The following is a 26,104-nucleotide window of genomic DNA, read 5'->3' as shown; positions in this document are numbered from 1 at the left end:
TTTAGAAGTTCAGCAACCCTAGGTGATAAATGGGAGTAATCAGGATCAGATGGGATATTACTATAGGGGTCAAATGATTATAATTCTTCAGATTGTAGGACTGAAGAGGAAGAAGAAGATGGATGGTGTCCCCTTTTAGAACTGGATTTTCTCAGAAGCCTTTCAGGATCTGACAGAGGACTAACTATGTCAGCTTCTGAAAATTTGGTATGTTTAAAAGGTGTCAGCTTGGGAATGTGGAGTCGCCTAGGTGAATGATTTTAACCATTCTAAATCCTTTAATCACCTTTAAAGGAAAATAATGAATGAATATTGTTGTCCCAAGGGAAACTTAAATGAAATTCGAATCCCCGACAACGGCGCCAGTCTGATGTTGTACCTCTGAGATAGTAGTAGGTCAACTACTAATGCCAGAGCATCTAAAATAATTGTTTTGGGGTTTTTGGTTTTAGTTTTGGAAGACCAATGAATGAAGGCAGATGTAGAATTGAAATACTCAATCCTTTGGATAATATTAATATCTCAGCAAAGGGCTGCTATAAGACTTTACACAGTGATATAGATCAAAATAATGGTGAGAAGAAGACATAAAATAATATGAATATCACAGTTTCCAGACTGTAAAACAGAACAATCATAAGTAGGAAAACCTTCTAAACTACGTTCCAAATGTTCAAGGCAGTATACTTAAGCTTACATAAGATTTTGATGATTTATTGATTAGAGAGGATTAGCTAAACAGACAGTTCATTAATCCATTCTCTTAATAGATGATCACTTCAGAAGCTTATAGGAATAAATTGAGACATAATTATTCCTACCTAGATATCTCTATAAGTCATAAGCATATGAAGAAAAACATAATGATTGATAATTGGAAAAACTTACAGGATAACACAAACTGTGTAAAACCAAACTTAGAATCCTCTACTTTGTATTAAGGTTCCAGAAAGACTGAGTACATCAAGTGTCTAGAAAGCTTCCTTCAAAGGTGGTTTCCAGGTTCAAAGTAGAATTAACAGTCAAGACTTAACAAGCAATGAATAATGAATCTTGAACTTCAAACCTATAACATCTCAAGAAGAGAGTTATTTATACAATAATGAAACTAAAAAATATCGTAAAACTGATTAAGATTTATTCTAGGAAAGGAAAAATGTTCATGCAAGAAGATAGGGGCAACTATTGAACTGCTTCTTGCTGTCCCTTTTATTCAGGTTGTGCTGGCTTTGTTAGTTGATATTTTGCCCTTTAAGCTGCTTGATTGTTTGTATCCTTCACGCTGGTTAACTCCTTCATTTGATCTTTCATCTAATACTCTTTAAACTCTGTGAATATCCTTTGACCCTGCTGAGTAACCTTTACTGTGTTCCATTTACCTTTACAGTGCATTTAAGGTTTTTACCGTATTTTTCAATAGTAAATCCTTCAGATTTTATGTCACATGGTAAAGTAATTTGATATGATCTTCATATTTGTCTTCAAACTGTATACATGCTTTTTATTTGTAAGCCTGGAACAAGAGTTTTTACTTGCAAAACACATAAACTGTTAAGAAAAACAAGGTGACAGAGAAGGTCATCAATGGCTTTATTGAGCTTGAAAGGATATTGGAAGGTGTCCAGAGTGTATCAAAAGACAAAACAATGGTTTTATTGGTTGCAGAGGCTTATGGAGTCTTCACTATGTAAAACAAGCAAAACAGAGCAAAATGGTGATTTAGGCGTTTTAAATGGAAAAACAGTCTTCTTTTCGAATTATGGTGCAAAATGAACAATGGCTATTTTGTCGTTATGCGGGAGGCGGTTTTGGTTTTCATCGCACCGCTTATAAGGCGTGGGTGGTTTTGGGAGGGGTCACCCGATATAATTTAAAGCCTGACACATAGCAAAGGGAAGTCGGTGGAATACCACTTTTCGGGTGGGTAATGCCAGTACAGAGAGCCAACCCGAAATCGCCGAGCGCCGTTGGATTTGAATGCATTAGATCAAATAGTGGTGGAGCAAAGGAGCAGTACAGAGCTATTATGGCGGTATGGCACTTTATTATGGGTTTAAGACAGAGATTAGCGGTTAAATGGAGGTTTAGGCAGACTCTTCGTTTAAATCATAAAAACGATTTAACAAAGAAATCCTTTGCAAAACACGGTATGGCGGACTTGAAAAAGTATGAATTCGGGTGGATAATGATATCGGGTCCGGGCTAATCGCATATCGCAATCGCAGTTTAGCAAAGTATGGCCCATCGCAAAGGAATGCAATAGGGGCCGAACGCGACGTAGGAATAAATCATGTATGATATGTGATCGGGTCTGGGTCCCAATCGCATATCGGAGATCACAATGGCAGAGGGTAATGCTATTAACCGGGACTTGCGATGGAGGCAGATGCAATATGGCATGAAATATGAAATATATTGCGTTGGGTCCGGGTCCATTATGCATCGCATATCGCAATTGGAGGAGAGTGCATTCATATGAAAGGCTTGTGATGCGATATTTTATGAAATACATAGTTTTTAATAAAACTAAAGGTTTCGGGTTATTTAATAAATGGAATTAATATATATGGGAAATGGAACTTTTTATGGGTTTAATACTATAAGTTAGTGTTAATATGAAAGTATGAGTGGAAAGGGAAAATATATGCGAAAAGGGGAAATATAGGTGGAAAAGGGAAATATAGGAGGAAAAGGGAAATACACTAAGTATAATGCTTTTCATGGGTTTTTTGCTTTTCATATATGCATTAATACATAGGGTAAACATATTTTTGTGGGTTTTTTGGGTAAAAGGGGATTAAACATGGGATTTTCACTTTTCCTAGGAAAAAGGGGTTTTGACCTTAGGAAAAGGGTTTTTTTATTATGGAAAATGAATGAATATGAATGTATGAAGGTAGGAAGGGGAAATTAGTAAATATAGGGATGAATGGGTATGAGGGAAGTTAATTAATTGATCTTGTAGACCTTCATTTGCTTTGTATAATTACCTCATGGGCATAGAAACATATAGTAAAACATGATAAATGTACATTTTGTTCAATCAACCATTAAACTTATGCAACCTTTCTTCTACTTACCCTTTGCTTATCCTATCATGTTTTCTTCACTTAATGGGTGCATTTAAGCTAGCAAACCATTTTCCTTTCTTTTTATTTTACAAAAGCAAACTATCTAAATCCACCCTTATAACCTCCCAGGGCTTAGATTAAATTGATGAGCACCTTATTACTCTCTACCTAACCACTGATCTGCCAAGATTAAACAGTTTGGCCAGATATTTATTCTCTAACTATAACATCAAATTTAAAGCATGAAGCAGTCAATATTAAACTATTTGACTGTCATGGGTTGTGGCATTTATGACAAGCTGCACACAACCATTATTTTGTATAAAAATAGTAGTGGCATTTAGACTTGCTCACTTTCAGAGTTTATTTCTTTTCTTTTCTTTCTAACCTAACATTTTCTTTTTGTCTTGATTTTTTTTACGACATCTAACCTAACATTTTCTTTGATATGGACATCATCATCAAGATATATTTTTTTGAAAACATTTTATTCACTATTGTGATGTCCATATCCTAACTTAACAATTTTTCAAATATTCTATCTTATTGAATTGAGGCTTCTGTGATCCATAATAGTTGTAAGAAGAACTTCGGCGTAAATCACATGAGGAAAGACCTTTGTCGACGCGTTTCGAACCAACCAGTGTGGTTCATCGTCAGGACAAGTTGAAGAAACAGATCCAGCTATGCAAGTTAAATAGACTAAGCAGAGCCCCCAACGGCTATCTTGACCAACGGCTAATTTTGACTTTGGGACCAGAGTCAAAAAGTCATTTTTATAATAAAGTTATATTCGGTGACCATTCCTTTTAAAATATATAAAAACATTTATATAAATAAAATAATTTAATAGGTGCTAATGTTAATAGTTAGTTAAAAGGTTTAATAATTAAAATTAAAAGTTATAAGAGATATTATAATAACAATATACATAGGGTACTTTATAGGATAATAGTTAGTTAGAATTAGAACGAGAAAATAAGTTAAAAATAAATAAATGAATAAAAATAGGAAAAAATAAATGAACAGTAAAAGTTAGTTGAAAAGCCAAAATTAATAATAAAAAATAAAAGAGGAAAAACAAATAAATAAATAAAAAATAAAATAAATAAAAATAAAAATATATAAAACTATAATAAAGAACATAGTAAATAAAGGTAAACGTTAGTTTAAAAATTAATTAAAAATAAAAGTAAAAATAAAGTAAATGAATAAAAAAATAATAATAAAAAATAAATAAAAAATTAAATAAATAAATAAAATAAATAAAGATAAAAATAATAATAACAAGACAATAAAAAATCGATAAATAATATAAAACTAAAACTAGGAAAAATAATTAATAACGCGGCTAGTAAAGATAAAAGTTAGTTGAAAAAATAAAAAAAAATAAAAAAAGAAAAGAAAGGAGGACAGGAAATAAAGTGTATATGTATATATATATATATATATATAGAAAGAACGACAAAAAAAAAGAAAAGAAAAGGAGGACAGGAAAAAGACCAATAAAAACCACAGAGCAAAACGGATAAACGCAAGGAGGAAGGAAGGCCCCAGGGGGAATACAGAAAGCTAGCAAGAAGATAATAAGTGGGGGGAGGAGAAAGACTAAGATGACAGGGCAGGGATCCAACAACTACTAATTTTCCAGCCGTCATCTCTATTGAGATTGTTAGGCCTTCTTTCAATCTCAATAGCTTCCCTGAATTTACGATGATGGAAATGAGCAACTTTGGCAACAACCTTGGCCTCCTCTATACAAACCTGATTCTTGGTCTTTTCCACATGCTCTGCTAACGCTGAAGACTTCGTTCTCCCATGTCTTAGGTTAGCTGCATGTTCGCTGATCCTCTGATGGATGGAGCGCCCTGTTTCCCCGATATAGGGGGTTCCACAAGAACAAGGGATCAGGTAGACACCCTTCATGTCCTTAGGGTCAACAGGATTTTTCACCGATCGGAGGGATTTACGAATGGTGTTGAGGGGTCTAAAGGTTGAGGGGATATCATACCTCTTGAGGATCCGAGCAATTTTGTCTGTGGTTCCTTGAACATAGGGAAGATGGACACCTATTTGGCGCTCCTTCGGTTCTTTATTAATTGACGCATTTTTAGAGGCTTTAAGGAAAGCCTTCTGACCTAGGCGCCTACTGTAGCCATTCTCCACAAAGACATTAAGGAGATGGGATCTCTCCTTATCAAAGCTCTTATTATCAGAAATCCTCAGGGCACGAGTAGCAAGGGTGTTAAGAACACCCAACTTTTGAGCAGGGAAATGATGGGAATCGGCATGAAGATATTGCTCAGTATGTGTTTTCTTCTGGAATACTGAGTGGGAGAGCGAGCCATCCATATTCTTAGAAATAAGAATATCCAGGAAAGGGAGGCAACCATTGACCTCTTTTTCCATGGTGAACTTAATGGCAGAGGACTGACAGTTGAGATGATATAAGAAGCGATCCAGTTCCTCTTGGCCATGGGACCAGATGACATTAGTGTCATCCACATACCTTCTCCAAAGCTTGGTAAGGAGACGAGCCGAGGCTAAAGCTTTGGCTTCGAAATCTTCCATAAAGAGATTGGCAACAATAGGGGAAAGGGGGAACCCATGGCAACACCACAAGTCTGTTCAAAGAACTCACCCTCGAAACAGAAGAAAGTGGAAGTGAGACAGATCTCAACCAGATGCGCGGTATCGGGATCTGTTAGGTGATAGATCACTTCCAAGGCCTCCTTTATAGGGATGCAAGTATAAAGGGAGACCACATCAAAGCTGACAAGAATGTCATCAGGGTCAAGTTTAATATCCTTAAGCTCATTAATGAAGGATGCAGAGTCTTTCACGAAGGACTCAGTGCGGCCAACCAGGGGCTTAAGTTTCAGGGCAAGGAACTTAGCAAGAAGGTAGGTCGGACCACTAATGGTGTTGACGATAGGCCTCAGAGGGACCCCTTCTTTGTGAATCTTAGGTAACCCGTAGATCCTAGGAGTAAGGGGACTGCTTTCAATGAGTTTGTGGCATAGAGAACCCACATAACTACTAGACTTGATGGTGAGAGCCACCATCCTAGAAATCTTCTTAAGAGGGTTCTTGGGAAGTTTTTTATAACTGCCACTATTGTGAAGATGATCTAACATCTTCTTACGGTAATCATCCTTGTTAAGGATGATCGTAGCCCCTCCTTTGTCAGTCTTCAGAACGACAATATCTTGGTTCTGATTTAAGGATTTAAGGGCAGAGAATTCCTCCTTACTGAGGTTCATCCGGGGGGGCTTAGCCTTTCTAAGGACGACAGCACAATCCTGCCTAATAGTGTCCTTAATATTGTCCGGAAGATCTCCAATATCTCTTATAACTTTTAATTTTTAATTATTAAACCTTTTAACTAACTATTAACATTAGCACCTATTAAATTATTTTATTTATATAAATGTTTTTATATATTTTAAAAGGAATGGTCACCGAATATAAATTTATTATAAAAATGACTTTTTGACTCTGGTCCCAAAGTCAAAATTATCCATTGGTCAAGATAGCCGTTGGGGGCTCTGCTTAGTCTATTTAACTTGCATAGCTGGATCTGTTTCTTCAACTTGTCCTGACGATGAACCACACTGGTTGGTTTGAAACGCGTCGACAAAGGTCTTTCCTCATGTGATTTACGCCGAAGTTCTTCTTACAAATATTCTATCTTATCAAAACCAAAAAATGCTACAACAGTATGCATGTTTAATGGGCCCAGAAAGTACTTCCACTGTGCCAAGTTCCATTCTCTATGTGCTCTATTACTCATATAAAAAAAATTGTGTATTCGACTGGGATGATCTTATTTCAAATGAATTGTGTTTTCAATTAGTACATTTGCAGAAGAGCAAATGGTTTTTCATGATGGCATATCTAATAACAACCCTCATTTTGAGTCACAATTTTAATGAGTTTCCAAATACTCCTAACTTCAATGTTGACAAAGAACCGATGCAATTCTACTATCCCATATTGTGGAAGTAAAAATTTATTTCAAATTTTTGTCTAAATCAAGATATTTTTGTAAAACAAGTTGTTTTCAAGATAACTGGACAATTGCCCCGTTGAATATTTTGTGAAGCACAAGTTTTCCTCTAGAGGAAAGGGATACATGATGAAAGAGAAAATAATACGGTTATTCAAGTTTATGGTTTTTGAGGTAAACCACTATTGCTTCCAAGAATTGTTATGGACAAGTATTTTGTTGCTGAAGTCTGTAGATAATATTATGATTGGCGGTTAAATTTGAACAAAACAAGATGAAACAATTGATTTCTTTGCCATTTACCATAAGTCAAGTAATCGTGAAGAATCATCTTGCAGAGTTTGCGAGGTATTTGCATTGTTTTAATTTAAAAGAAGCTGAATGCTCACGAGACATTGATCCAAAAGGTCTATTTTTCGGACATCTAGGTGCGATCAAATGCGAGAGATTGTTGATAAAAGTTGCAAGTGAAAATGAAAACAGTCACAATACTACAAGCAATAATGAAGAAGGAGCAATGAATATTAGATAAATTGTTGAATAAGAAAGTATTAGCAGTGAAACAAGGTGTAAACAAAGAAGCATAAAATTTGCGCAATCTTCTGTTTGCATATTCGAAATTGCTTTTCCTTCATCTTCAAGTGAAAGAAAACAAAAAGATACTGAAGTTGCATAACTGATTCATGGTCAACTCTCAGCTACCAGAGATAATAAGAACCCTCAATTAGCAAAATGAAAAAGTACTCTACAAACAAGAAACAATCAAGAACCTATCAACGATGAGATTGAAACCCCACTAACTGATTGGGTTAATAATGCTTTGAATAAAAAGCAGAAAATGACGAAGCAAATTTCCAAAGAATTTTATTTTTTTTATGATCATTTTGTCACTTTTAAAGATGCAAACTATAACAGAGAGAGTAGAATATTGAATATTTAAAAAGTAAGGATGCATGGTAAAAAAGTTATTGATATGGCATAAACAAATCTTCATATGTCTGGAATTGCAGTCACAAATGTTTTGACATTGCATGAAGCTATCGAGAATGGGTTTGCAATGTCTATTGAGGAACAAAATGCATAGAACCCGGTTCTTAAAGCAACAATAGAGATGCTGGAAAATGCTTTAAATATGGGTCCTTTGTTAATGACTCCAATTGAAATACAAACTCAACAATCCCTAATTCCCACTGCTAGCACATCTCATGGATCTATTGGAGCACTGCAAATGGTTATGCCAGAGATTATGAATCATTGAACATGCATGGAAAATGGCTTATGTAATGCTACGGTTAGCACAACAAATCAACTCATTTGTCGATTTGATCACAAATAATGTTGCTGAAGACAAGCATTTTGTTAACAATGACGTGCTTGCTTTTGGTCAAAAGCTTGAATTGTTGCCTGATTTGGACAAGAAAAATAAATAATTGCCAAATGCTAATCGAATGAGGAAAATCAAAGCTGGATTGTCCAAAATAATAAATATACTAGAAAACATTGTTATATGGGATTTATGATTACAAACAAAAGTATCTCCCCTAGGTCGGTGGATAACCTAGAACAACAGAGAGACAAGGAACGCAATGATTTTCCTTAAAGTAAATAGATGATGGAGTGAGGCCTACTTGGAATCCTCCACACACTTCGCTCCTTCCTTAGCTTGGAAGCTCCAATCTAAGCTCCGATTACCAAAATTAGAACCTGCACAGTCAGATAACACAAGCCAAGAAATTACGAGATCTATGCAATATCATCTAAGTAATTTATTCAATAGATCAACATGGTATTGAAATAAGTGAAATAACAACATAACATATAGGAAACTAATGAATTATTTGCATTACTATAAATGGAAGGAGATTACAACCATAAGTAGCAATTAATCTTGTAGAAGAGCTCCTCCAAGTTGTTGACTTGTCCTTTCCTTGTCACAATATGCACCTCCAATCACCCTAAATGCATGAGATGATGACCACTCACTATAGTAGCATAAGGGAAAAATCACTCTCCAAAAGGCAACCCCAACCACATAGAAGGCTGGGAATATATAGAGAAGTATGGTAAGTTGGGAGTTCTTATTCAATTACCAATCTAGGGTAAGAGATCCACCTTTGATGGAGGGATAAGATCAAAGGATAAGTGGTGAAAACTCCAATGTAGGGAAGGATAGGATTTGAATGTTTTATCTAAGGTAAGTAGTTGTAACAAATTCTAGAAACTACTAGAAGAGGAAGCTTCCAGAATCCCGATCATTCTCTTGGATTTCTAGAACCAATGTAGGTGCAAAGGGGAGCAACCTACTGGTGACCAACACAGGCCATAGTGGAGCAACCTGCTAGTGAATGCACCCCAATAGGCTTACAGGGAGAGTTGGTCCTCAAACTAGCTCAGATGAAGTAGTTTAGGGCTGAAACTCTGGGAAATAGAAGGTACATGCTTAGGTATTTGTGCAAGATAGTGAAAAGGGGGAATAAGATGTTGATTGATCCCATTAGGAGGCTCACTGATCAGATGTGAAAAAATAGCCTATAATAGAATGCCCCCTAAATCGCAAAGTCAGAGATGATGACTAATGATTGAATTTCTTTACCTTGTGACAAGTAGGGATCAAGGATAACCATTGAGCTTACTTTTTTACAATACATTCACAACATGACATCTTTGTTTGTTGAGGGAGGCATACCCATACTCAGCTCATAATTTAACATAACATGTACAATGATCAAGAGACGTGTTCACAGATGAAACTTGTGGACCCATGACTAGATGACAGTCTATATGATCATAGCCATCATACATTGTGATCTTTGTATAATCCTAAAATCGCAGCCCGGATGGATGAAACTAGATACAGGGTCTTCTATCTCGTTCACACAACCAACCAATGTATGAGTCTAACCATGTGAATCAATGAGATGGAGTCGAACATGGTAGGCACCATCTGATTACTGACCAATGATGTAAGCCATTAACACACACGAGAGAAACCACCGATGATGTTAATGGTTTTGAAGGTATTATAGTACAATCTGTATGGTGTGGATGAATGAGTTGATGTCGAACACCACACAAAATCTTTTGGTCGAAGGCCATTGATGTAAACTTGTTGCTGAGAGCGAGGAAACTTGCCATTGATGTATGCAAGCACTAAGGTACCAAGGGACGTTTCTAAGTCAACTTCCTAGATGATGTACTGATGTTGATAGGAAGTGACTTTTCGTAGGAGGGCCTTGATGTATCCCCCATCAACGACACGAAACAGGTATCATGATTGAGACAGAATCAACAAAGTGATACTGATATGGAACTGGATCAGGAAAGGAAAACATGAAATGAAGGCTTAAGGGTACTGTAGCAGAGATCAACTAAATGACTTCTCTTGAACACACCAACAACACTGAATGGAGTTGGAAACATTGATCCAAAATCGAAATGGAGGCTTTGAAAATGGTATGATAACCAATAGACAAGCAGATTACCCAACCCAACAACCATGGAGATGAAGTGAAAGAGTTTCATGTTTAAGAGAGACTTGCTGCCATTAGCAAAATGGAATCCCTTGTTTTCTCAATTTTCCCAACCAACGTCAGTAACTCTTTATTTTTTAATAATCTTGAGGAGGATAACATAAGCTTAATATGTAAGTTCATCCTTCAAATGAATCCCTTCAAGTATATTTAACGAACCCTGAGAAGGAGTGGTTTAGCCTTGTCATGTTCGACAAGTCCATCACTATTTGATGTTTTAACGAGTCCAGTGAAGGTAAACCAGGACATATTTTCCATGTTTAGAGAGTTTTAAAAAGAGGTGAAAAAGAAAACTCTAGATGTCCCTTTTGTAGGTAGTCCCTTAGGTCTAAAAAGGTAGAAAATAATACCCAAGAGAACTTGTTAGCCATGTTCGACTAAGGTATTCCTTTTTCGTAGCTAGTCTATCTTAGTCTGGAAAAGGGTTAAACTTATACTGAGTAGACGCCTTTTCATTTACTTTTACGAGTTTGAAAAGACAACTACTCATAAATCTTTTCATATTTTTGGAGTTTGAAAAGAGCTGAAAGAGGACTCTAGGGGGATTCCTTTTTCATAGGTTTAAAGAGCCCGAAAAAGAGATAAAAGTATACTCTGTGGTCAAAGTAACTTGTTCAAAACATAATGAAAACCTGCTAACAGTTGTTGACCTGCTCAAAACACCACAAGAAGGATTAAAAATACCTGTTTCATAGTATAAATGAAGCATATTTAGGTCAAAACAATAAAAATGAATAAAATAATGGGAAAAATGACCATAAATATTCAAAATGACTTGTCATTTTTACCATTTCACATTTTACCTTCAATAGTGAGTATTTGGATCCCTTTTTCCCTTGATCTTTTGTAGCTAATTGCGACCAATCTAGGGAACCATTTCAAGTGTTGTCACTTCGAGTTAGGAATTGAAACATATCTCTATTTTTCTATGGTCCATTTTTGTGTTTTCATGAAATATTTTTAAGGTTTTGAGGCCCCTGGGGTTCATAACTAACACCCTGGGACCAACACATCCCCTGTGTTGAAAAATGCTTTGCACCTAGGCAAGGGCACATTGTAGGCAGAGGTGCAACACTCTGGTGGACAATTCTAGGGTGCGTTGGGCACATTTTCCTAAGTTTCTTCTCAGTTTTGCCTCAAATTTTTTCAATTTTTTTTGCATGGGAGAGAGTCTAATGGATCCCTTGTTGATGTTTCAGGTACCCATTAGCACAAAATGGCATTCATTTGTCGAGAAAGGGAACATGAGGAACAAGATTTAAATGTGGAAAATGACCCTGCTACCATCCAAGCACTAAAAAATTATGGGTTATTGAAAACTATGGTTTCCTGGTATGAGGAAATAAATGGAGTTGTTGAAATACCTTGTCCGTTCATGGGACATTAAGGCACAGGTGTTCCGGTTTAGGGAGAAGCTTATCAAGATAGGAGTAGAGGATATTTACTTTCTAACAGGATTGTCCAAGCGAGGTGCCCCCTTCTCTCTTCTAGGTGGAATAATTGGTGGTGAGACGGTGAAATACTATATCGCTACCTATTGCAGACCTCGAACCCTTCCTACTAGGGATGGAAATATCAACATAAAGGATGTGACTCAATTACCTTTTAAAATGATCTTGTTCATTATTGAAATATTGGCATGCAACTCGACACCAAGCATATCGTACATGCAGTATGGGATAAAATGTCTAGAGCTGAAAATATTCAACTAGAGTGAGGATGTCTTGGTCAATTTGAAGGAACATCTTACTAAAGAAAAGGAGGGGAAGTTGAAGAACTTCAGCTATGGCGCAATCTTAGTATCTTTTTCTCTAGAGCGAGTGCCACTATTGTTGCCTCAACAGATTGTACTTGAGCCCATCGATCTGAGGACCCCACATATGTGGAGGTGGATAGACCATATGAGCCGACATGTATGCCCATCAACGATCAAATTTTCACTAACATTCTTTGGGTGGCTATGTAGGCAGTTCATCATCGTTGATGATTATCGTTACGCAGGGATGGATTTTCGTGATGATCCTGAGCTTGGGTTGCTTGAGGGTGAGAAATGGGATTCTTCAGGTAAGATACTTTGACCATGAAGTTTTTGAAAGTTTTATAGTTTTTTTGTGTTACCAAGACTAAACTATTTGATGTTTTCATTTAGAAATTGGACCTGTTCGACCAGTGGGTGCTACATATCTCTGGCAGGCAAAGATACAACCATAGGGAAGAGGTAGTGGGATCAATACAGGTCGATCAGGGAAAATTTTAAGAACCCCCCCTAAATTTATAAATATAATAAATGGGCGAATCTCCATGGTATATAGGAAAAATGGAAGGCGATTTTATCAATAATATAATATGTATATATAATTTTTTGGCGAATCTCACCAGGCATGGCGAATATTTTACTCAATTATAAAATCTTGTAAGATCTTGGCGAGTCTTTCACTAAATAATAAAACTTTGTAAAGTCCTAGTGAATCTTAGCATAGGCTACATGCTGGTTTAATTCCCCCATTTAAATAAGCTACATTCCAGGTGAATACCATGGGTCAATACCATGTGCCATTTTGGTGAATACCATGGGTCAATACCATGTGCCATTTTTATTTTTATTAGAATATTTTACTCAATTATAAAATCTTGTAAGATCTTGGCGAGTCTTTCACTAAATAATAAAACTTTGTAAAGTCCTAGTGAATCTTAGCATAGGCTACATGCTGGTTTAATTCCCCCATTTAAATAGGCTACATTCCAGGTGAATACCATGGGTCAATACCATGTGCCATTTTGGTGAATACCATGGGTCAATACCATGTGCCATTTTTATTTTTATTAATTCTAATGTTAGGGTTAATAATGGTTTTTTGCATGGTATTAATAACAATCTAGTCCATGGTATTTGTCCCATAGTATTTTGGCCATAGGTTTCACCTAAATATAACCCATTTTTGAATGTTCGTAAATATAAGGTGACTTATGGAGTAAATATAAAAAAAAAATGTTTTATTTGTTTACCATACCTCTCGTTTATTTATATTTTTATTAATTTACCATACCTCTTTTACAAATATGGTATTTGGCCCATAGGATTCACTTAAATAAAACCTCTTTCTTGAGCCTTCATAAATAGAACGAGGGTTATGGACTAAATATAAAAAGAGGTTTTATTTATTTACGATACGTCTAGTTTATTTATATTTTTATTTATTTACCATACCTTTTGAGTAAGTATAAAAAGACGTTTTATTTATTTATCATACCTCCACTTTACTTATATTTTTATTTGTTTACACCCTTACATGTATATAAGGTGACTTATGGAGTAAATATAAAAAATGTTTTATTTATTTACCATACCTCTCATTTATTTATATTTTTATTAATTTACCATACCTCTTTTATAAATATGGTATTTGGCCCATAGGATTCACTTAAATAAAACCTATTCTTGAAAATGGGCGAATGGATTCACTTAAATAAAACCTATTCTTGAAAATGGGCGAATGGAAGGTTGTAAGTCCTAATTTGAAGGGCTAAATTTACCTTTTTTACCCTCTCCCTTAAAATAAGGTGGGCTATTTGAGGTGATTTGTAAAAATGTACTATGATACAAAATATTTGCCCACTAAAAATTTAAAACCCCTTAATTTCGCCAAAGGGCGAACATTCGCCCCTAAAATTATCCTTGAGGTCGATGTGGTATGATGGGATGTGGTACAAGATCTAGATGTAGCAGAGATCCTATCAAAGGTTGAGCACCACCTGGAAGGACTGACACACAGGATTGATGAGGCCATGGTCGATCAACTTCCATTGGGACTTCAACGACACATAATCAGAGTGCCTATTCATATTGATCAATTACTGTGCAAGATAGCTTGTACAATGTCATTTTATCATGAGCACCATTTATTTGTCTACATAGATGTTTTGCATGTAGTTTTTATATGGACGATGTAGCCATATGTGTCTCTGGGCACACATTTTGTAAAACCAAACTACATATATATATATATATATATATTCAATGTTTCCTAGTTCCTATACTGCGTTCAATAAGATGTGATGTGAGTTGAAAGCTATTTACATTCTTTGCAAATGTTGAACTAAAACAAAATTAGATAGGGCATTTGCTAATGTGTTCAAATTTCTAGAAATATGTTCATATCATATGAAATCGAAATGTCTTTCCAGAAGACGCACTTCAAAACCATTTGAAGGATGATGGGATTTCTCACTGAATATATGTTCATGAGTTGTAGTACTACGAGCTGTGAGTCAAGCTTGATGACTATACAACGGATACCATGTGAAATAACATCAGAAAGTAGCTCAACCACTGTGCTATACTTAATGATGTTGTTAGTCAAGTGACCAATACAAATCCATTTCATACTCACTAGCTTGCCATTTGGAGAAAATATAGCCCACACTGCAGAGGATAGGTTCTGAGTACTACGACTAGCACCATCAGTATAATCAAAATATAGTTTGAGAGAGGTTTACAACTGCAATCCAAAAGTAAACATAATCAACAAAAACCATGGGAAACTCTAAAAAAAACACTGTAAACACACTCAACACACCTATAGACAGTATGTACACAATTTACCATGCATGGGATCAAGCATAGCATTTTTTGAGGTACAACCCATTTCTATGCTGCGCCAATGGAACTCAATCGAGATCTACTAACTCATAAGCCCCTTTTGCAAGGACTCGCTTAACAATGTATGGGCCCAACCACATAGGCTGGAACTTTCCTCGACCTAACTTGTCGACCTCCTGGTCATATAAGAGAACCAAATCTCCTTCCAAGAAGATTCTAGGCTTGACACTTTTGTCATATTACGCTTTGATGCGTCTTTTATGGGATTCATTGGCTAATGCAGCATCGCGTTGAGTTTCATCCAAACGAGTTAGATGTAAAAGACGCTCCTCCTCTATAGAAGTAGCAGGAAGAAGTTCGATAGCTAGTTTCAACAATGGAATTTCACATTCGATGGGGAGGATCGCTTCTAGACCATACACCAACTGGAAGGGTGTGAATCTAGTAGTAGTCCTAACTGAGGTTCGATATGCCCACAAGGTAGCAAAGAGAAGCAAGTTCCAGTCTGATTTGTGGACCCCTATCATACGTTGAAGCATAGTCTTAAGAACTTTGTTAATCACCTCAACTTGTCTATTAGCCTGAGGATAATAGGGAGTGGAATTTTCATGTGAAAGTCCAAATTTGGTAGCTAATTCAGTCATCATATGATTCCAAAAATTATTTCCATGATCCATTACTATTGCGGAACACGAACCTAGCTATCACGTGATTGAAGAAAAGTATGTAGTCGTTTCACCGGTATTATTGAATGTAGGCATCGCTTCAACCCACTTAGTGAAGTAATCAACATCGATAATGATGTAGCCATGACCCCCAACCGACTGAGGGTTACATGTCATAAAATCGATGCCCCATTTCACAAAGGGACCAATGGCGACAATAGGATGCAAATTAGCAAGTAGAGCGCGAAATTTCCGATCATAGATTTGGCACATATGACATTTCTGGACTACGAGGATACAGTCGTGGAAAATGGTGGGCCAAAAGTAACCGACATGTAAGATTTTTGTATGGTAGAGTAACCAAATAAATGTCCATTGCATGCCCTTGAGTGGCATTCATTCAATACTTTCTTGACCTCCTCTAGAGTGAGGCACCTTCCTAAAATCATATTGATACCACGACGGTAAAGGGTGTTGTCGATAATCACATAGTTTCAGGATTGGTACTGGATACGTCACTGCTCTGATAGAGATGTATTAGGACAAAAAGTTTGGGTCTAGAGATAAATGAGAAAATCTCCATATCATGGGTTAGATGACAAGATCAGGAACAACGACTCATCTTGGATGGAATCTTCAGATGTAGATTTAACATCAAGGGATGGGAAGTCACACATTAGCTTGAAAAAAACTAAGGATTTCTTCGACTTGGATTTGATGAATTCCAGGTCGAACTCTTGGAGAATAACAATCCACTTAGAGTATTTTCCCCCCAACAATTGACGTGAAAATATGTATGTCATAGGGTTGCAATCTAAAATGACCATAGTTTTGTGAAGCAAGATGTAATAGCGAAATCTCTGGACGGATTGAATGGTCGCCAAAGATAACTTTTCCACATGAGTATACCGGATCTTAGTATCATTGAGGTTTTGACTCAGATAATAAATGGGATGTTCAGTCCCCATATTGTCTTCTTGGACCAACACCATAGCTATAATAGAGATGGCGACAACAAGGTACAGGAAATAATCACGCTGATAGTCGGGAGGATATAAAAGAGATGCCCGAACCAATACATCTTTAAAGGCATCGAACAATTTCCGCGCAACGTCATCCCAATGGAAGGGAATCCCTTTTTTCAGTAAGTAAGTAAATCTTTTGGTCAGTTCAACATAGTTAGGGATGAACCTCCTTAGGAAGTTGGCTTTCCCTTGGAGTCTTTATAACTGAACAAGAGTGGAAGGCATAAGCAAGTCAATGATTGCCTGGAATTTTAAAGGATCAATATGAATTCCTTGTTTTGAAACTACAAAACCAAGGAGTCGACCAGAACTGACACAAAACACACATTTGTGTGGGTTGAGTTGAATGTTATAATGTCTACAATGGAGGAAGATGGCCTGTAAATGCATGGGGTGATTAGCCCGACGCTTAGAGTGAGCAGGGAGATCATCCAAATAGGGTTGCACGATGTGCTTGATATCATGGAAAGCGTAGTCCATCGCACATTGAAACATGTCCCCTATGTTCTTTAAACCAAAAGGGAGCATTTTATAAGAAAAAGTACCCCAGGGATAAATAAATGTGGTTTTAGGTTGGTCTGCTAGGAGAATGATGATTTGATTATAGCCCGAGAATCCATCCATGAATGAATAAATCTCGTAACTTGTGCAATCATCAACAATCTGGTCAATAAACAGGGTCAAGTAGTTGTCCTTTGGATAAGCTCTATTTACGTCCCAATAATCAACACATACTCGGATTGTGCCCTGTTTCTTCATGACAGGGACAATGTTTGATGCTCAAGCAGTTAAAGGAATGGGGTATATGAAACCAACTTGAAGAAGATTTTTGATTTAAGCTTTTATGCCAGCAACCTTCTTGGGATGGACCAAACGAAGGCACTGCCACATGGGTTTGGAATCAGGATATGTCTTGATTTCGCGCACTACGATATTTGCGTTGATACCTGGTATTTCCTCATATGTTTAGGCAAAGACATCTCTAAACTCATGAAAAAGAGCTTGATAAATCTCGAATTTAGATGAAGTGCAAGATGCTTCGATGCATAATTTTTTTACTATTTTTGGTTTAATCAAAATATCGAGAGGAATGGTGTCCTTGACATTCGAAAGGTTCTTTTCAGAGTCGATCTGATGAATGGAAACAAAATTCGTAAAGGGTTCAAAAAAATTAGGCAGGTAAACACCACTGAGGTTATCTTTAATAGTATTTGGGAAGGAGGAATGATGATTATGTTTGTCCCACAACGCATTGTCTGTCATCATGATCTCCATGATGCTTTTCTCAGTAGAGAATGTATGCGAGAAAGGATCAAAGGGTGTGCCATAATCCAGTGATTGATTTACCCAATTGATTGAAGAAAAAGTATGGTTCGCAAAAGTTGAGAATATGGCTTCGTAATCTTGCTCAACGGGGCTAAGCGACATCCGACCACCAAATTTTTTGATGCTAGTTTCATTAGGAACAATCCATGGATCGACGAGGATCGTAGATGATGATATCATGTTTATATAGAAAACCGAAGTGGAGGAGCTGGGAAGGGGAGGGGGAGGGAGCGAAAAAGTTCCCATAAGTGATGAATTCTTCAATAAACCAACTCCATCATGATGATAGGAATGTAGGGCTTCCCTTACAAGAGGGAAACTTCTAGTAACATTGGAATCAAAGGGGAAAAGGTGAGTTGATCTATGACCACGATCCTGCCTTTATGAGGAAAGGCGATCATATAGAAGTAAGTTGAAATGACGACAACCATAGCATAAACCCATGTTGTTGGCTTATTGGGGCCTGACCCAGGTTCAGAGTTAATTTAGCCAAACATACTCGGTACTACTGGCCCTTTCGGCAATAGTCCGTGGAGCGCGGACTGAGGTCTCACTCGAAGTAGTATGGGAGGGTGCTAAAACCAGGTTTCCACACCCTGGAGATGTCTGATGAGTTCAAGTGCTCCACAGTTTGACCTTGCGCGCAGGTTGCTTCGCGCACTTTCTTGTACTTCGCAACCTGATATACTACCTTCGCACAGCCCTAACCAGGGGGTTGAACATCGCGCTCTGCGTTATTACCCAAGACCTCAATGGTATTCCAACATTGGTTAATTAGCTTTGCCTATTTGAGTGCTTTAATTATACTTAACAATATAAACCATTCATACTTGTGTGCGCAGTAAATAAACAATATATTTGCAAATTATGTCAATCATGCATTAAACCAAGAACAGATACACAAAATTGTAGCAAAACTTCTCTTTATTAATTCCTTCCTTGGTTATAGACTCGACTCCGCCCTGCACACTCAGCTGTAGGGGTCCGCGCACATAGCTGCGGACTACTAGGCCTCTGTGCACTCAGCTGCAGAGCCTTCTCCTACTCTACGACCCAAAGACACTTCGCACTGTGACTCAATCACTTAGACTTCTCATGCTCATCTTCTATTCTTAGTTAGTTTTTTTATACACTTAGAGCCTCGCTCTATTTATACAATCCCATGGTATGTGGACCATGGGTAGGTCTATCTAGCCGACATTACATTACAAAACTAGGGCGGACAACCGTGTGACCCTATCATACTTTCGCGCCCCGCGCCCGTAATTCGCGGAGCTTTACAACAAGATTCGGTCAAAAATTAGGCTTTGAGCCCCAAGACATGCCTTGGGGGGATTCCATGCCCAACAGGCCCCCAACAAAAACATCGTGACTCGCCCTCGAGTCACTTTGTCGGTGAGGAGATCTTGGCACGGAGTCCCTCCAACTGTTTTCGAACTATGCGGAGGTCAGCAGCGCACTGAGTTGCTGCTTGCTAGATTTGTTGCATACGCTGCTCCAAGACCTTTGTGTCAGGAGTGTTTCTCTGCATCAATATGTGCATCCCCTGCATGTGTGTGAGCTTACCTTCGATTTATTTTGTGATGGTGAAGGCCTCGTCGATCCAAGGCTGAACGCATGCCTTTAGGACTGCTTCCTTATGTCGTGCCGCATCCACCTGCTCCTTCAGTGCTTTAGCCTGCTACATCTATGCTAGCCTCTGAGTGAGGACCACCGTTTGCACAGTTCTTTTGACACTATCATACTGCTGTTGGAGTTCTCATGCCTCTGTCTCTAAGTGTTGGATGTTGGGGTCCTCATGCAAATTTGAGAGGTCCTCAAGTGATTCCTCCAACATACTGGTGCAGTCTTGCACTGCACCTCCAATTTCCTCCAATCTCGCTGTGATAGTGCTAGCGCGCTGTTCTCTGACTTCTAGGGGAGTGGATGGCTGCGCCTTTAACCGCAGCTCCACGATATGAAGGTTCAGCTCCAGCTGAACCTTTGTCATTTCTTCCCTCGCCTCGCGAACCTCTGCTGTTATGTCTGCTGGGATGGACAACTTCGGGATGCTTTGACAAGCGAGGTCTATCACCTGTACTAGCTGTTGATTCTACGAAACCAATTCATCGCGCTGCAAGCTTAGTTGTTCCATGTTTATTTTCTTCTCACTGAGGACTTGGAGCGTGCGACTCTCCCTAGCTCGCAACTCTACAGTTATCCCATCCTGCAATACATATAACGTCTCACACAGGAGTGTAGCGATATTGATACCGAGACCTTTCAGCATGCTAACTGAAGGCCTATCAGTCTCATTTGATGGCACTAGTGCTCCTTCCGGTAGCACTATGGTGTTCGTTATCTACACACGCAACATCTGCTCTGCTGCCGAGGATCTGACTGTACCAACCTGAGGGGGGCATACCTCTAATTCTTGCAACTGTGCTCTGAGGGCCCCCAACACAATCTGGTTCTCCTGCATGAAATCTTGGAGAGCCTCAGTGGTGACATTGCGCACCACTTCGCTGATGTCGTGCATATCACCCTCGGTTAGGGTGATCGGGTCAATGGATAATTTCGAGGCCTTGGCCTTCTTCTGCGACCTTGCCCGCTCGGCCAGGTGTTGGCGTTTCAACTGCGTTGACATGGTTTGTGGGTCCACACCTCCTTCTTTTGTTCCTGCTTCCACTACTTCCTTCCCCTGCGAAGGCGTTGTTTGGCCCTCACCCACCTTCGTGGTTGCTTCTTGTGTTGCTGCTGCGGCCTTTTCTTGCTCAACTGCTTTTTGTGCCGCATCCTGTGCTTCCCACACTTCGGCTACCGATTCTTCCTCCCTTTTCTTTTCATCCAACTATGCGATGCGTAGCTTGGCCTCATCTTTCTTTCTTTACGTCGTTGACTTCTCGATCTCGGCGATGTCTGGGGTGCGCCACTCCGACAGCCATGCCTCCAGGACATTGAAAATGACGTCGTCGGTGGCTATGAAGGGTAGCTTTACCCACTGCTTGGTGGGGTCCTTGCGCACCCTGATATAGATGTTATGCATGTCTGCTTTAAATTTTGCAAAACCCTGCAGACTGTTGTAAACAGTGGGTGACAACCACGGTTTACGGTTGACCCCATTCTGAGGTTCATTTCCATGAACCCCCAGAAAATTTTGCTGTCGCGTATCCGCTTAGCATCCTTCGTGGCCTAGAGTGAAGCATAATTTGCGGCCTTTGGTAGGTCCCTGTCAATTATGGGGAATTGACTATCCTCCCGCAACTCCCCAACCACGAGCACTATGGACAACAACAACCATGCATAGTGGAACATTTTGCCTTGTTCCTAGGATTCATGGCAATTTTCTAAAAATTCCTGGCAGAGGAACTTGGACTAGTTACACTGGACCCCCTCTACGCACTGCTCAGCCAGTGCTACCACCAGCGCGGGGACTTCGTCCGCGTGACACTTGCGCATGATATCTCCTGCTAGGATTTGGGTCGCTACGCACACTGCTTTCTCCTTGATGCTGGAGATGGCGCAACCCCTCTTCTCCTTTTGCAGCTTATACTTTTTCTTCATGGCCTTTGTGATGGCCAAGTCACTGCCCTTCCCTTCCGATATGTCCGCAGGGTCATCTCCTTTGCATGGAAGTTGGGAGACGCTGTGAATCAGGTCTGTCATGATGGGGATGGGCTCCTCTAGCCACAAACACCCATCATGCACCAGACAGAGCAACTGCCTGATGATGAAAATGGTTATTAGGGCGTGGTGGAAGTGTGGCACCCAAAAAAAATTCAGCAGTCTAGCCTTCTCCACTCTGCACAACCACTTCCGCGGCTCTAGCTTTGTAACCCCCGCCGTGGTGTTTTGCTTGGGCTTCATGAGGTTTCTTGTCTACAGGTGAGTGAACTTTTCGTGGTCAGCGAGGTCCCAATCTTCAAATTTTAGGCTCGGCACATGTCCCAGGTGCGTGCCCTCAAATATAATGTTTTTTGGGAGGAGCGGGGTCTGAAGCGAGCTCTTGGTCTCATCCAGGTCCTTGGGCACTTGTGCCTTCCCTTTTCGTGAGGGGACATAGGCAGCCAATTTTGTTGTAGAGCACATAGGCTGAGTGTCCTCCTCCATGCCTTCATCCTCCTCCTCCAAGATGATAAGATCCACTAGATCTTCTTCTTCTTTATCTATTTCTATAGCGACGACTTTCCCCTTCTCCTCCATCGATAGTTTGCTGTGCAGTGGGTTCTGCGGGGACACGCGTATGGGAGCCATTGCTTGTTTGTCCTTCTTGGGTCTTGGCATGTGTGGTGATTTCGGGATTTTTGCCACAATCCCGACATCTTCTGGAACATCCCCCACAGTTAGGGTCTGCGTTACCTCCTCGACGGTCACTTCTGCTATGTCCATAACATCCTGAGCAGTTGCCATCATATTCGTCCGGAAATCTAGCACTCGCGAACTCAGGGGCTCAACCAACGCTCGGATCACAACACTCAGGGCTCTTCTCAATTGCTCAATTCGCAAATGACCAAGTGTTGTTTGTTGGGTAGCCCTTTGTATTTTATAGTGTTTTTTGAATTTGAATTCGACTGTTCCCCCCAAATCTGGTTCTTTAATGCCTTGGCAACAAATTTTCCTAGATTTTTCTCATAAATCACGTCTTAAATGCCTGCCACTTGCTCCATTTGGCCTGAAGTCGAGCATCCCATCGTGAATAGTGACTTCAACGATCACTTTCTGGCCAACCCGCGCAGCAGCGCATCCCCCTGTGCGCGGTCGCGGACCTTGTGACTCTTTGCTTCTATGCACATTTCCAATATCGTGCAACTCCTGAGCAGAATAGTTTATAGTCCCGCACTCCCTTTCAACTGCCTGGAGTGTTAAGACTATTCCTCTCTCGGTTAGCCAGGCAGCTGTGCCACCTATGTGCGGTTTCCTCTGATCATCCAGCATTCTTTCTGGGAAATACCTACCTTTTACCATTACTGGCCGTGTTGCGCACCTTATCCTTTGCAATGCATCAGCCTGGTTAATTCTCTTAGTAATATGCGGTCCAAGCCAAGGCATCAGATTGATCAATTCGTGGTGATAGTCCTCAAGCTTGTCAGCATGATCGTGCACACCCTATTTTATCACCGTGGTCTTCTTATCGAGAAACTCATCCCTTATCTCGTCTTCCAGCTTCTTGACTTCCACTTCTACCAAAGCACTTTTCCTCCTTAATCACACCCTTTCTTTTTCAAGTTCTTGGAGCCTAAAATTTCCCTGTTGGATTTCTGCTTCCAAGTTTTCGCGAACCGTCGCATCCATTGGTGTGATCATGTGTGGCCTAAGTTCTCCAAGTATTATAGGGCTTACTTCAGTTGCTTCATACTCCAGCCTTGGCGGTGCCTGCACGGTCAGGATTTTGCACACGGTCCTATATGCCCAGAGAACCACTGGTACGTGCAGGTCCTTGTCAGTGCGCTTCACATGGTGAACCATGTTCAGTGCTTCGCGTACTTTGTCAAAATATTCTACGTGAATATGCTTTTGCGCACTTGGTCTTACCATACTTGCTGGTCTCAAATGGAGGGGTTGTTCGCGCCATTGTCTTGCCCACCCCTGCTTGCTGATCATGTTTCCTATCTCGAGGACGTGTGCCTTCGTGCAAGTTACGCACCATACGCTTGTACCCATCTGGAAAGGTTGGCGCGCAGGCTCTTTTGTCCATCATACTCGGCTTTCATCCACATCTGAGGCTTTCCAAAGTGCATGCACATCATCCTTCTGCATTCGTGCTAGTATTCAAAACTTCTTTGATACGTACCCCACCATATTGTGGGCGTAGTGCGCAGTGCCCATTTCAGAGCTTCGAAACGTTGCTATTCCCGGTACTTCTCTTTCAAATTTGTTCAAGAAATCATCCACCCCACTCAACCCATCATACATAGGCAGATCTCTTACGTTTGTTGCCATGCAGTGTAGTGACCTTGTCATCATGTTACAGTTGAGTGTGGTTACCTTGTGTAATCGGTTTTGCCATCGTTCTATTTCCTTGTCCGAATCTGAGGTGCAGGAGCTTTCGTGCTCCCATGAAATCCTGCCATCCACTGTTGGATTTACCCAGTCTTGCTGCCGCGCGGTTATCTTGTAGATGCAGTCCAGATCATCGTCGTTGTCGTTGTCACGCACTGGTTCTGTGTAGCGCGATCCTTCCGCAAGGTCTAAAGGTACCACTACGCGCAGTGACTTTTTCTCGAAAATCATCTTGCGCTTATTTAGATTTATCACTCCATTCATGTCAGTGGCCCAATCTATTCCTAGTAGCGCGAGATAGGGATCGCTGTCATCAACAATCTGTATCACTTCGAAATCTGCTAGCGCGTTCGCTCCTTCGATATCTACTGTGATTCACTGCAATCTCCCCATAGGTAGGATCTTCTGCTGGTTTTCCATTTGCAGTTGGATAAGAGACCATTGTAGCGCAGGCCTACCCATGCGCTCCCATGTCTACTTTGGTAGGACGTTTGCGTCCGATCCTAGATCCAGAATCACTTGATCCATTTCATATTCCCTGATCTGCACTGTCAATCTCATCTCCCTTCTTGTTCGCGTCGTGTGCTTCCCGAGCTTCCGGACTACGCGCGGTTCTCCTGGCGCAGTCCCAACACATCTAGTTATGAGTTCTTGCAACCCCTTCACAGCCTTGCTGTCATGCAGCAGCTTCATGCATGTCTCCAAGAATGTAGTGAGCATCGATGGGTCCACTTCTGGTTCTAGTCTGTCTTTACTTCCTGAAGTGGAGGCATCCGCAAAGCTCCTCTTAGCTTCCATGAATGTCTCTTTAGCACACTTCAAATCAAATTCAGGTTCCTTCGTTGGAGCCTTGTGAACCCAGGTACTTTCTTTGGGTTGCTTGCCTTTGTCATCCCCTGTTGTGATACCACTCCGGAGCACGATATTTACATTCAGGTCTTCCTCGTGCGGTTTAGACCTCATCATTTGTAGGTTCTGATTCGGGGGAGTTTGGAGTGCTCCTTTATCACGCAACCTCGCTATCAGCGTGGGACAGTCCTCTTTCTCATCATCAAACTGCGTACAATATAAGCATGATGGTCTCATTGGATTTGTACAACCACGGGCATAATGCCTCGGTCCTCCGCAATTGTAACATATCAGTTGGCCACGACCTCTTCCTGGTCCCATTCCTCCTCGGCCTTGAAATCCAGCGCGTGCCATTCCTGCATTTTGATCGAGGGGTTGTGTTTCGGCTTGAACTATGTAGGTAGGAGTCGGATCCATCATCAGTTCGTAACTTCTACAGGTGCACTCATCATGGCCTACTGACCTGCAGAAATTATAGAATAACTGCTAGGAATTCTGCGTATACTTCTGTAATAGATGGCAGTTATCTGTAGCGTGCTTCCCTCCTATCTAACAAATCGCGCACCACAATGCAGGCATCGCACTTGGTCCTACTTGTGCCTCCGGTCTCAAAGGCATCGGTCCTCCTCCTGCCAGGTAGTTCGCGAAGACTAGACAATGGTCCTTGTCATGTCCTTGGCCTTTACACTTTACGCACCATACCTCCTCGTGCGCTTCTGGGCAAGTTGTCCTGTCTTGTTTCAAACTCTGTATCTCAAGGCACAAGTTCTTCAACTGTACGTGAATTTGTTGGACTCCCAGGTTTGGATCTTGTATTGGAGTCTCGTGTAATCTCATCATGACCTCCAAAGCTTCAGCCTGAGTGGTTAGCCTTTGTTGCGACAATGCGTTCCATAGATGCAGTGTTAACGAGGCTACAAACCATTTGCAGTGTTGCCCATTTGTTAAGGTCATGTTCGCTTCACGAATTGTGCACTTCAGTCTTTGATCCAACTCCCATGGGGTTTCGCTTGGTAGCATTGTGATTTCCTTGAATCCAATGATCGACTG

The sequence above is a fragment of the Pinus tabuliformis genome, chromosome 7 (assembly GCF_031772625.1).
Source record: "Pinus tabuliformis cultivar Carrire ecotype Pingquan chromosome 7, CPIR1, whole genome shotgun sequence".
NCBI classification, from domain to species: Eukaryota; Viridiplantae; Streptophyta; class Pinopsida; order Pinales; family Pinaceae; genus Pinus; species Pinus tabuliformis.
This window is presented reverse-complemented; position numbering follows the sequence as displayed.